A 12,650-nucleotide genomic window follows, 5' to 3' on the forward strand; every position below is an offset into this window, starting at 1 on the left:
AAAATTTTATAAATCGTCATCTACTCTATCGTAGTGGGATAAGTTTTTATAAACATTATGAAATTCCTTTGGCTTATCATGATTCACAGGCAAAGCCGCAGAAAACTCCACACGCCTAGGATTTCTGTTAAGATCAACAGATTGGAATGTTTCCGAACTAAAATTAGTTTTGAAAAAGGTAATCCCAAATTATCGCTACATACATACTTCCAATTGGACAACATCGAAAGTCTGTATTCTGCTGAGTTTGTTCCTTATAATAAAAGGTGAACAGTTAAAACAGTTGTTGTTTTAAAGAGTCTTAAAAATCCTTGAAGTCATTTAGTTTTACTTTCATTTATTTTTCACAGAATACTGAATACCAGTAGCACGCCACAGTTATACATAGTTCCATGGAGTTAATACTTTTATTTTGCTGGGTATTAAGTGTAAACAACTGTTTAGCTCGGAGCTACGGAGGGACTTAATACACTTTAACGTTGCCTATCTTCGGAACCACATTAAATAGGATTTTATATCGTATCGCATATGAAAGATGTGAAGTGTGTTATGTAGAAAGTGAAATAATACAATTTTTCAAAAAAAATGGAGTTAATAGAGTTTAGCTCTGAGCTACAGATATATTTTCAAAGTAACTATTCTTCCAAGATTTTTGTTTAATTTCTATCATGATTTTTTAAATATTATGGAGATTATAAGAAGTGGGTAGGGTTAAGTTGATAGTTAAAAAGTTATATTGTCAAAATGGTTTGAAGTTTGTTATAACACAATAGAAATTCTGTAACATGTTATTTCAGGGAATAATAAAAATATTAATAATTTTGATTTTAACAAATTAATTAATTTTGGGCGTTTCCAATACCTTTTCATTTAAAAAAGGTAAATAAACTTACTAGGTCCCCTTTAGTAGTTGAATTTAGGACTATTAATAGATATTTTATCCCTTTTCTTAAAATAGAACAGGGCAGTAACTTTTTCATTCAATTGAGACTAAATTTTTGTAAACATAAAGGTGACTGTGTGTAATAATAATTAGAAGCAGTGACTCATGAAACAATCATTGAATGATTTAAAATTTAAATAATTACTAAGAATTTCAAAATACAAAAAAAATGTTTTTTTAATTACCGTAAAAGGCATACTACGATAAAATATAAAAGAAGATTAAAATGAGAACAGTAGAATAATAGTTGTCATTACAATATTTTTAAATATGTACACGCCCAGAGATACCCTACCAATGCTTGCTGCAAATTCAGATTACCTGTAATTATTTTATCAGAAGCGTCTGTTGGGATTTGATTTGTTTACACAAAATTCCGGTAATAAGTAAACATCAGTATCAGTTTATTATCAATTTCGCTATCGTTTTGTCACTCTTATCACAACAAACAGCATCGCGCTTTCACAGATCACAGATTACACGATTAATGAAACGAAAGTAGGAGAAATAGGTACGGCACGATTTGTTTTGTTTTGGTACCATTCAACTGTCGGTACACTGTACAGTCATCGATTCTAAAAGTAACTCCTACTTTAGAGGTGGCAACTACAGAAACGATTCGTTTAAGGTTTCGATTCATCCGAAAAATATTTCTTCCGGCTGCGGCTGGTGAATCGCACGTGAATTGGCAACTACAGAAACGATTCGTTTAATAGGTTTCGATTCATCCGAAAAATATTTCTTCCGGCTGCGGCTGGTGAATCGCACGTGAATCGTGAAACACAAAAGTTATTTATGTTATGTTATTTATGTTATGTTATTTATAGTATTGTTATTTATTGTTATTTATAGTATCATGGTGAAACGATTCAATTTGAATTCCTGCTTCCCCCTAAACATTTTACATCAAAATACACGAGAAACTATTTGCAGAGGATTGGAATATGTATTGAAAACAAGTGTTAAAATTGTTCTACGAATTAAACACATTTCAAAATTTTGTAAAAATATAACCCATTTTTCAGAGTATGTATTTGTCAACTATAGGCCACACCATAGCCACCTTTACTTTACGTTAAGTAAAGGTGGCTATGGCCACACGCAGTGCGAGAATTTACCACAGTTGTTGCGTTCGGTCACAATGAAGTTAATTATGTTAACATTGCTTGAACTGCCAATATTTTTATTTTATCATTTATTATTTTATCATTTATTGTATCATTGTTGTAAACAATAAAGTTGATTAGATGTTTCAGTTGAGGAGAAAGTAGTAATAATGGTAGGTGAGCCCAAGCGGAGATTTTTGTAGTTACTCGAGCGCGTCAGAAAATCACATGGAGAGAAACCTTGTATCCTGTAACTACAATATAGGATCTTAATACAGAGGAGTTCGAAGAGTCAGAAAAAAATCTATTTTTAGAAAAACTCGAAATCGTCAGATTAATATAAGGTAAGTTAAGTACATGCAGAACAGTGTATATTTCAAAAATTTAACGGTTTGAGCGGGGCGTAAGGAAATGGGCGGGTCACAAATAAGTTTCACAAGAAAAAAGCTAATATTTCAAGAAATAAACGTCAGATCGAAAAACTAAAAATACGTGTTCAATATTTTTCAAATATCTATCGATACCAAATACGACTCCACACGGAGAGGGGTGGGGATAAATTCAAAATTTCAAATAAGAACCCCTCGATATTTCGCGAAATGAAGATCAATCACATCGAAAAACTGCAAAATACACCTATTCAATATTTTTGAAAAATCTATCGAATGACACCAAACACGACCCCCGTCACAACCGGGGTCGTGTTTGGCAACCGCCAAAATAACGTAAAAAAAGGGCGGAAACCATATATTAAGTTGTGAGATGAAAAGAGATTAAACTAATGGAGGTGCGAAATTTAGCGACAGAAACCCATAAATGTACATTATATTGATTGTTTCCCACAGCTTTAGAACCTTTATTTCTGAAATGGCATAAAAGAAAGAGGAGATATTTTGTTTGCCTAAACCAAGGGCGGATCCAGGGAGGGGGCCATGGCCCCCTCCGAGAATAAAAAAATATAAATTTAAATATTTGCAGTTCAAATGTTTTCAGTTTCAAACACATATGTATGTACAAAACGGTGGATAAATATATCTTCTGGACTAGAATTGAACAAAAGCAGTAACGGGAGCTTCAAGAATGACATAGGATGTTGTGTAAATCAAAATGCTGATCATTTTACAAAGAGGAGATATTTTGTTTGCCTAAACCAAGGGCGGATCCAGGGAGGGGGCCATGGCCCCCTCCGAGAATAAAAAAATATAAATTTAAATATTTGCAGTTCAAATGTTTTCAGTTTCAAACACATATGTATGTACAAAACGGTGGATAAATATATCTTCTGGACTAGAATTGAACAAAAGCAGTAACGGAAGCTTCAAGAATGACATAGGATGTTGTGTAAATCAAAATGCTGATCATTTTACAAAGTGCCAATTGTTAGAATTACCTTGGCAGCCATCAAATTCGTATCAATTTCTGTACTCTGTACACATAAATGACAAAAAAGAAATTAAGCGTTACTTGGGTCACCAGCACTTAGAACAAAGGATGAGTTAATTGGTACTTTCGCACATTCAAAAAGGATTGTTTTGAAAGTATTGCGTTTTATTTTTCTAATGAAAAATATGGCCATAATAAAGGAGATGACAGCCCAAAGCCTTGTCACGAAACCTTTAACATCTTTCGCCAAAGTAATGGGCAACGACAACGACGGAGCGATACAATCACATGAAAAAACATCAATCAGACCACAGTGAGTGCCTTCAGGTTGAGCTAGATTTTCTACAAAGTTATCTCAACCCGCAAAAGTCAGTCATTAACCAGATAGACTCTCAGAGATCTAAACAGATACAAGAAAATAGAGAAAGACTACGACCAATAGTAGAGTCGATAGTGTTCTTAGGTCGACAAAATATTCGTGCATTCTGCGTTCCTTCTGGTTTAAAATCGCGACTCTTAAACAACACCTATCCACAGCATCTTCAAAATCGATTAATAACATGTTGTAGTGAAGAAATAATTGAACAAATAATGAATCAGGTTCAAAGTGCAAATTATTACTCTGTCATATTTGACGAAACGACCGACGTATCTCAGGTGAAACAGCTTTCTCTAAATTTGAGATACATACACAATAACAACATTCGTGAAGATTGGTCAAGTTCATTGACGCTTATGAGAACATAAAATTAATGAGTGAAAATCAAGAAAGAGGGGAAAAACAAGGCCTGACAGGAGAAGCATTGGAATGACTTTATGGAAATTAGAAGTGTGTGAAAAGTGCCTTAAAACACCATTGTAACCCTAATTTTTAAAAATTACCCCCAGACCCCCGGTACCTCCTCCCAAAAAAGTTCATGACCCCTCCCGAAAATCGGTCCTGGATCCTCCCTTGGCCTAAACACGAAGCTTTTATACACAAAAAGAAACACATGAAATTTTGTTGTGTGTGAAGGGGTTTAAAATAATGATTCGTAATTAAGGTTCTTCCAATCAATGAAAAAATAGTAGAGGGAACTTAGATGGTTCGGGCGCGTGTGTAGAATGTCGAACGAGAGACTAACAAAACGAGAAGAAAAAGACAAAAGAGGAAGACCAAGAGTTATGTGGGTAGATGAAATTATAAAAGAAGTCAAGAAGAAAGGATTGATATTGGAAAGTGCAAGACCCCTAACAAAAGATCGGAAAGCATGGAGACTACAATGCCAAACTAACTCTATCAGTCTTACACCTAAATGCAGAAAGGTTTAGGTCTAAGTAAATAATTAAGCGTATTAAGTCCGTGAACAGAAATAACAGCGCAAACATTGAAGTTGAACACAAGCATTGACGTTGAGCACCAGCAGCCTCGTAATAAAGAATTATAATTATAAAGGTCGAGTAACTTCCGTTACTCCGAAATTGTTCCATACTCAAAATTATGTTCCGAAATTATAACATTAGCAGAAGAACAACAAAGTTTTAGGTCGGGAAGGTCATGCACTGACGCTATATTTATAATGAGGCAAGTTCAAGAGAAATCGTTGAAATACAACAAACCGGCATATTTAAGTTTCGTGGACCTTAAGAAAGCATTTGACAGCGTCACATTAAAGGACGTTATCCACTTGTTATACTCGAGAGAGGTACCTCTGGGAATAATTAAAACGATATAGAAAACATCTACCAGAAAAACACAATAAAAGTAAAAGTGGAAGATGAACTAACTGACCCAATTGAAGCCGGCAATGGGATAAGACAGGGGGATTCCTTGAGTCCTTTATTGTTCAACCTGATCATGGACGAAATAATAAAAAAAGTAAGAACTAAAAAAGGATAAATGGGAGAAAAACAACTTAAAATAATCTGCTATGCGGACGATGCAATACTAATCTCTCAAAGTGAAGATGATTTACAACGTATGCTGCACCAATTCAACATAATCGCCAGAAAAATTAACATGTTAATTTCCTCAAAAAAGACAAAATGCATGGTTATAACAGCAGACCCAATAAGATGTAAATTGGAGTGTAAACGTGTAAACAGAAGTGGAAGATCAAGTGAATAGAGCAAACGGAGCCGCAGGTTGCCTGAATGACACAATATGGAGAAATAAAAATATCGGTAAAGAGATGAAAGGCAGAATTTACAAAACAGTCATCAGACCAATATATGACATACGCGACAGAAACACGACCCGACACAGAGAGGACAAAAAGATTGCTCGAAACAGCGGAGATGAAAACCCTTCGAAAAATCGATGGTAAGACTCTATGGGACAGAGCTAGAAGTACAGATATACGACGGAGATGCAAGGTGGATAACATTAATAACTGGGTAAGAAACAGAAGAATAGAATGGAATGACCACATAAGCCGAATGACAACAAATAGGGTAGTCATGGTAGGGGAGCCCAAGCGGGGATTTTTGCAGTTACTCGAGCGCGTCAGATTATCATATGGGGAGAAACCTGGTACCCTGCAGATGTACCTCTACCATATATTGGCTCTTAACACAGGGGAGTTCGTTAAGGGGGGCCCGAAAAAAAAAATCTATTCTTAAAAAAACTCGAAATTGTCAGATTAAGATAAGGTAAGTTAAGTACATGCAAAAGAGTGTATATTTCAAAAACCTGACAATTTGAGCCGGGCGTAAGGAAATGAGCGAGCCCCAAAGTTTCACAAGAAAAAAGCGAATATTTCGCGAAATGAATGACAGATCGAAAAACTAAGAAATATGTGCTCAATATTTTTTTAAAATCTATCGAATGATACCAAACACGACTTCCCACGGAGAGGGGTGGGGGGTAAATTTAATATTTTAAATACGAATCCCGCGATATTTCGCGAGATGGACATCAGATCGAAAAACTGTAAAATACACTTATTTAATATTTTTTTAAAATCTATCGAAGGGCACCAAACGGCAAACACGACCCCCACGGAGGTGGGGTGGGGGGTTACTTTAAAATCTTAAATAGAAGCCCCCATTTTTTATTGCAGATTTGGATTCCTTACGAAAAAATATGTAACTTTTATTCGAAACATTTTTTCGAATTATGCATAGATGGCGTTATAATCGGAAAAAACAATTGTTGGAAATGGGAAATTAAATTAAAAAATGACAAGCGCCCACTAAAATGGAAAATGTTACTTAACTTTTTTTGTTTTTAGGACCTACTCTTCACAACCCAATGGATCTCCAAAGCGCTCGAGTGACTGCACATTTAGCATACTTTGCTCCCCTACCATCAGGATAGCGAGAGACGCAGACGGTTCCCCAATAGGAAGACGATCAGTGGGAAGGCCACGAAAACGATGGAACGGCAACTTACTAGAGGCACATTGAAAAAAACAGACAGAGTCATGTCAAAAAGAAGAAGAGTAACTTCCGTCAATATATCGGTCTTAAATATATCAATTATTTCTGCTGTTTTTTTATATTCTACAAACAGACTCATTTATATCTTGAATATGTCTTGAATTATGTATCTTTTGAATTATATGTAATGAAATTTTAACAATATTTCGATTTTACATCGGATTAATTGATCGAATGATTCAAAGTAACTTTAATCGACTGTTAAAAGTTATTTGCCATCTCTACTTCCCCGGCATATGGTAGCAGAGCACAGTACACCTTTTAAATTAACCTGAACGCCGCTTGTGGATTGGTGGATACCTTTTCATTTTCAGTAAACGCATAGTCAGTTTAATTATCTACACATCAAAGGAAACCTACCTTCAACAGAACCTCTGAAAAGCGGGCAATTTAAATAAGTCATCTAATAATACCTACTAAAGTCCGTATAATATCTATATACAGTTCTCTAAAATTATAGAAAATTATTTTACTAATACCAAAGAATACATATCTCTCACAAGAACCGACACGGACGGCGATTCTTTTGTTGTTAGCATGCATGGGCGCCCGCAGAGAGGAGCCAGGGGGGGCCGTGGCCCCCCCTGAGATTTTACTATTTTGTATATTTTTCTGTACTCAAACCTAAAAAGTTAATACCTTTACGTTGACATAAAAGGTATATTATACAAGTATATAAACCAAAAACAAAATTATGGAGATAATATTATATTAAACTTAGACCATGGTCTAAGATATTAAATATAATACGTCGAATACCTACGAACCTACGCGCCTTTTGAATGCAACCGGCAACGTCGTAGCACAAGCACAATCACATGGTGGTGGTGGTGATGGTGATAGATAATCCGGCCACGCACCACCATCAGTGTTCTCAGACCTCCTGAAATTTCAGGAGTTCTACTGATGGCGACCCTCGCCTACTGATCTACTGATGGCGTCCTTAAACCTCCTGATGAAGTGATGAAATTCTGAAAATCATCTGGTTTTGTTCCAACTCGATACAAAACCGTTCTTGAATGATTACGAGGATGCGCAGTAACAAAAAATGTGTTACTGCGCAGCATTATTCGTCATTGCGCATGCGCGTAACGATTCAAGAACGGTTTTGTATGGAGTTTGAATTTTTCAGAATTTTATCCTATTTCATTTTTTTTTATTTTTATGCTTTAGCCAACATCTAGCGTTGCCACAGCCGTCCCTTACAGATTTTATAGAGTTGCATGCCTACCTATAAACGTAAAAATACTCCACCAACTGATTCTACTGATTTTTCGTGGCGACATCTAGTTGCCAATCTATAAACGTAAAGACTGAAACTACAGAATTCTACCAATTTTTGAGGCGAGCGAGTCTCCTGAAATCTCCTGATCGTTCGTGGCGACACCTCCTGATCCTCAAAAAAGTCATCTGGGAACACTGACCACCATTCTACCTGTTTTCGTCAAGCCGCTCAGAGTTCACAGCCGTTGTTTATTTTCTTTGCGTTGAGATTCGCAGTGTATTTTATTTTATTATTATCGTGTTAGCCTTACGGGCGGTTTCCGGTTTCTATCATTTAATACAAACACAATCCTTATCAGGTAATTTGATTTATTAACATTTTCCTTAAACTGCATGACTATAGTTTTGCTGGTTTATTCTTTAGAAAAAAATGGACATTCGAACATTCTTTAAAAGAAAAACAACCGCCCTCGAGGAAGTTACCGATTCCAAAAAGAATAAGGCTTCAACTCGTAGCCCTATCCCTAGCACAAGTAGTGACATAGCACGCGAAGAAGAAGGGGAACATGAACATGCAGTAAAGGAAGCAGAGCCTAGCACTTCTTCGAATAGAAATACTTTAGCGGAGACAGCAGATCAGCCTGATGTACAAGAAACCATTGCCCGAATATTTCCAGACGGTCAATCAGAAGACATTGGAAATTTTGTAAATTCCTCGTCGATTCAAGATAAACAAAAATACCAATACGATATATTAAGAAGTCCGTATACGCCGTCCCCTACCTATGATTTTAAGCAAGATGTTGATCCAAATAAACGGCCGTTTGTACACAAATGGCTTCAACAATATGACTGGTTGGTTTATTCCAAAGTTCTTAAAGGTGCCCTTTGTAAGTATTGTGTGGTTTTCCCACCTGTTGTGACACACGGTAGTACCTTAGGCGCATTTATAACAAGGCCATTTATAAAATACAGGGATTTCCACACGCAGGCCAAGAACCATTCTAATTCTGCCTGGCATAAAGATTCAATTATCCGTTCCAAAAATTTTATTGATGTGATGTCCAATAAAAAACTAGATATATTGTCTCTGATTGATGAGGGAAAGCAAATAAATGTAGCGGAAAATAGAAAAAAAATTCTTCCAATTATAAAAACAATAAAAAATTTATAGAGTTGGTCTGTGCCCATTGAATTGGCAAGTACCTAGTATCTTCGAGCAGGGAACCATGGCACCCTTTTAGCATGTGTTCCACTTTATCCATTAACATCGACTTGTAGTCATAACATTTTAACATATTACATTATGTAAACCATATATGATGATGTTAACACTATTTACGGTGTGCTAGTTTCAAAATACTCGGTAGGATGCACTGAAGATGTTCTGTTTAGAACGAAAACGTTCTGCATTCGATGACATTTTATAGTTTTTAAATAAACGATTTTATACCAGAATACATCTCAAGTTTTTACTTCTGTATTGGTTTTTTATAAAAACAATAGTTTTTTGTGGAACTCATGATATGCCTTTAAGAGAAAGCAGCAAAAATTCTGGAAATTTTTTGGATCTCTTAAAATTCAGGATAGACGCTGGTGATACAACTTTAGAGAATCACTTGTTGAACGCAGGTGGTAACTCTAAATACACTTCTCACAGGATCCAAAATGAAATAATTTCATTGGCAGGACATGTAATATTAAAAAATATTGTCGAAGAAGCAAATTCTTCCAAATATTTTAGTGTTATGGCTGATGAGACTGCGGACATTTCGGGACATGAACAGTTATCTGTTGGTATACGGTATGTATACAAAGAAAATGAAAATTTTACGGTGAAAGAAGAGTTTCTTGGTTTTGTGAAATTAGATAAACTAAACGCTGATAGCATAGCTTATTATATTTTGGAGTTTTTGGAAACATCAGGTTTAAACATGGACAAACTTGTAGGGCAGGGCTATGATGGATGCTCAACAATGGCTGGTGAAATTCACGGGGTTCAGAAGATAGTACAAGATAAGTATAAAAAAGCATTCTATTTTCATTGTGCCTCCCATAGGTTAAATTTAGTCATAAACGACATTAGTAAAATAGTTGAAATTCGAAATACCATAGGTACTGTTAAAGACGTAATAGTATTTTTTAGAGAGAGTACTCTAAGAAGAAACCTAATTCCCAATATACCTTTGTTTTGTGAAACTCGTTGGTCAGCTAAATATAAATCTTTGCGGATTTTTGCTGAAAATTTTAAAATAATATTTAAAACACTTTTTGATATAAAAACTGGGCAAATTTTAATGAACTCTTCTACTACAAAAAGAGCAGCTCAGTTATGGGCTGCCTTAAATTCCTTTACGTTTGTTATTTGTCTAGTTGTGGCAAGTAAATATTCAAATATTTTAGAGCCCATTGCAAATACGCTACAAGGTATTTCAATTAATTTTGTAGATGTTCATCACCACATAAATTTAATTACCAGGACTTGTGAAAAACAGCGCTCAGAGGTTGATTCAAATTTTGCAGACATTTTTTCCTATGCATTATCTATCTGTGAGACCCTCAACATAGAAGTGGGAAAACCACGAATTTGCGGTCGACAAATTCATAGATCTAACTATGAATCTGATTCAGCAGAAGATTATTTTAGAAAATCTATATTTATACCATATTTAGATCATCTGATTCTTGCCTTAAAAACAAGATTTTCTAAAGAACATGAAGTCGCCTTCTCTTTGTTTAATATTTTACCAAAAAATATAAAATCTTTAGATGTTAAATCTTTCGCAATTAAGGTAGGAAATCTATACAACATTGAGAATTTGGAAAGCGAATTAAATATTTGGAGAGAGTATTTATCTCAATCTCAAATAGCTGAGAACATAACCATTGAAGATCTTATTCAGCACTGTAAATTTTTTCCTGCTATCAAAGATAGCTGCATTCTTCTACTTACTTTGCCGTGTACTACCTGCACAATTGAACGGAGTTTTAGCACCTTACGCAGGATTAAAACGTGGATAAGAGCTACAATGGGACAAGATAGACTTGTTGGGCTAGCATTGTTGAGTATCCATCGAAATCGTCTATTAAATATTTCCAATTTTTCCACTAAAATACTAGACGAATTTTGTCAAAATAACAGAAGACTGGTTTCTAGTTAAGAATAAAATTGCATGCTATTTTGTATTACTTTTAGGTATTACTTTTATTACCTTTTAGCATTAATAACATTTATTATAATATGTTGTTTTGTATTTTTTAAGAGTTGCTTTCGTGGTTTTGTTATTTGTTCCTAAAAGAAGTTGCAATATTTTGTTTTCTTAACGTTTTAAAAATATAAGTATTACATACAACAGTTTTTTATTTTGCCCCCCCTGAAAAAAAATCCTGCGGGCGCCCATGTTAGCATGTACTTAATTTTAGTATCGAGTTGGCAAGTGTACACGCGAGTACACTGAGAAAAGTCTCGCACATTTCTGGCGTGTATCAATAAAATTTTAGTTGCACTGAGAGAAAGGTTGCATGCAGGGCCGTCTTTTGTTGACATTCTTAATATGGTGGAATTATTTTTGATTTACAAAAGGTTGCAAATACAACACAAAGTAATGGTGAGAATTATATTGATTAAAACCATGGATAAAATACCTTTTTTATCCTGAGCATTGAAAGACCAATAATAAAATATATTATAGTGGCGTGACATTCACTAATTATTCTTTTTGGCTTATATTGATACAACGATACAAAATATAATTTGTTGTTTTCACCAATTTTGAAAAAGTGTGAACAAGTTGGTGAGAATTTGAACGACTTGGTGTGACCTAATAGGCTGTCTGTCCGTCCGACCGCGAATATACCTCCTTCAGTCACTATACCAGGTAAAATGACAAATGAGGTGTCAAATGAAAGCTTATAATCCATGGATGGTACTCAAGGTGAGACATTTGACCTAGACTGTCTGTCCGTCCGACCGGAAATGTAACTCCTCCGTCACTATACTAGGTAGAATCACAAATGAGGTGTCGAATGAAAGCTCATAATACATGGATGGTACTAAAGGTGGGAAATTTGACCTAGGACTTCCGGTTTTAGAAATGCGACCGGAAGTACTCTTTTAAAGTCACCGCAATAGCACAAGTGATATATTATTCGACGCGCATTCAAAAGACGAGAACAAATATATACTTCTGGTTTCATGACTGTCTGTCCGTCCGACCGCGAATACAACTCCTCAGTTACTAATACAGATAGAATGACAAATGAGGTGTCGAATGAAAGCTTATAACCCATGGATGGTATTAAAGATGAGAAATTTGACATCGGACTTCGGTTTTAGAGTTACAACCGTAGGTACTGCTTTAAAGTCACTCAAAATATGATATGAATGTAAAACAAGATGACAAAATTAGTAAAATCGTAGATCAATCGACGCAAAGTTACACGAAGAGTTCCAATATCGACTTCCAGTTCTACTTTCGATTACTTTGGGTGAAAACCTAGGACCAATTACTTGTTTGTCAAGGTATCTCCTAATTCATTATATTCGTTATTTGAATCCAATTCTTTTTGGATGA

At 35.2% G+C, this 12,650-nt stretch overlaps 1 protein-coding gene across 1 annotated transcript in view; it reads right to left on the minus strand.

Moving 5' to 3' along the window:
• LOC126880402 (alpha-2-macroglobulin) overlaps positions 1 to 1,515 on the minus strand; it is a 175,645-nt gene extending 174,130 nt beyond the window's left edge. Inside the window, exon 1 of the mRNA XM_050644239.1 lies at positions 1,265 to 1,515. The gene's annotated coding sequence lies outside the window, so the exon portion shown is untranslated. The remainder of the gene's footprint in view (positions 1 to 1,264) is intronic.
• Positions 1,516 to 12,650: the final 11,135 nt, after the last annotated feature.

This window comes from Diabrotica virgifera, chromosome 2 (assembly GCF_917563875.1).
Source record: "Diabrotica virgifera virgifera chromosome 2, PGI_DIABVI_V3a".
Taxonomy (NCBI): domain Eukaryota; kingdom Metazoa; phylum Arthropoda; class Insecta; order Coleoptera; family Chrysomelidae; genus Diabrotica; species Diabrotica virgifera.